We start from the raw sequence: 2,084 nt of genomic DNA on the forward strand, positions 1-2,084 counted from the left end.
GGTATATTCCGAACGTTTTTTTATAAACGGTTCGATCGATGGATATATGTCCAAAAACGCATCGATCGATGAACTTCCGAGGAAATATCCCGACGAAGTTCTCCCTCGGTATATTCCGAGGAGATTTCCGACAAACTAGTGATCCTCGGAATTTCCTCGGAAATTTGTTTCCTCAGAATTCCGTCGGAAAATTCTGAGGGATTTCCGAGGAAAGAAGAAATTCCGAGGAATTATTTCCAAGGACTTGTTTCGTCGGTATGTCGTCGGAATAACGTTATTCCGACGAAATTCCGACGATTTTTTTCCTCAGTATCCTTGTTGTTTTCTTGTAGTGCAGTTAGGCATGGATCTTTATAGGACGGCTCTGGTGATGCAGTTAGATGTAGATTCTTATAAGGCATGTAGTATTGTGGTGATGCAGTTAGATGTAGATCCTCATAAGGCAGGTAATATTGTCGGTTGTCGAATCATTTATGTAATTTTTCTCATAATTGTAATATCCTAATAAATCAGTGTTAAAAAAAAGACTAGTTGTATTTTGTTGAATGATTTTTTATTGATTCGATTAAGTTTAATTAATGCAAAACCAATTAAAAAAAGTAACAATTTTTTAATAATTGTGCAAAAACCTTATAAACCAACTAATATTAAATAGGGGGAGCACTTGTTATTATCAATCCTAATTTTTTTGTATATATATATTTGGAGGTCTTTAAAGATCCATAATTGTTATTTTATCCATAACATTTTGTCATGAACAATGCATCAACTAAAACGCAAAACATAGAGCTCCTGACCAGAAATTTATGTTTTCGACTTTTGAGTATGTAAACGCGGTTGTGTCCATTTTTAAGAAAAAAAAAAAAAAACGAGGAGCCGACCAGGAAAAAAAAAACAAAAAAACGAGGTTGTGTCCATTTAGTCATTTACTAATCCTTACCGTCTCGCGGTCATTGTATTTTTTATCACCTGTTGTGGCTGCAACGTTGGGCTTCGTTTCAGGCCCAATATAAATGGAAATATACAAAATAGTTTCAACTATTTAAAATCTTATAAGCTTCTGGGCCTCGGAAATTGGAGGCTTTTAGTTTGCAGACGAGACCTATAGAAAACGTAATCACTCGAATATAAGATCACACACACGAATAAGAACTTCACTTCTTATTAACGTCAATGCTTTAGAAAACTATTTCAAAAACTAAAACTCCCACAAGTCATAAATTATGCAACACTTTTGCATCTCTTAATATATAAATATCAAATCCCTAAACTCGTTAGGTATATCACTAATAGATATTTCCTAATCCTTATAACATAACACACTAGGATTAAGTAACTTACATCACAAAAATTACTTCAAGCTTAATCCAACAAGACCAACTATGTATCATGTGGTGAGGGAAATGGTGGAGAAGATGGGTTACGAAGTATGTCTTTATGGTCTCTGTCTATCTTCCTGTATGTAATCTCTTTCTCTTAACTTTTCTACAGGTTAGACTTGTTAGGGTCACCAAAAAAGTTCACGAGGCGTATATTTTTGCACAACTATACCTTTCAAAGGTTTGCATTTAGTGTATTTGTAGATCATATCTATCTTGCTTTTGAATTTTTGAGTGTCGAAACCTAAAGCTTTGTTGTGCTTTTGTATATCAGGTTGTCTTGATACGAAAGAGTTCAATATTTTGAGCAACATGGTGCAAGCTGTTAATGAAAAGCGGTGTGATGAAGCTGGTAAGCTTTTATGTTAATTGTTATGATACTAATCAGTTTAGGTGACTTTGATCCACTTTTCCATGTAGCGTTTCTCTTCATTAAGAACAACGACATTATTGTTTTATAGTTTGCATCTGAGTGGAAAGACATGCTTAGCAAGTTTCGGGCAGCATAACCTGAAGAAATACACATAAAGGGTACGAAGAACAGAAGAAAATTCATGTAAATAATTGTGTCATCTTCGTTACTTATATTTCTACTTCGGACAGCTCAGTCAACAAGTGTTTGTCTCTGTACATAAGAAGAAGTCATTGTCGGTATCAAAGTGGAGGAAGGATTTACACCAAAAAAAAAAAAAAAAGGGGAGGAAG

This window comes from Brassica oleracea, chromosome C6 (genome assembly GCF_000695525.1).
Source record: "Brassica oleracea var. oleracea cultivar TO1000 chromosome C6, BOL, whole genome shotgun sequence".
Lineage (NCBI taxonomy): Eukaryota > Viridiplantae > Streptophyta > Magnoliopsida > Brassicales > Brassicaceae > Brassica > Brassica oleracea.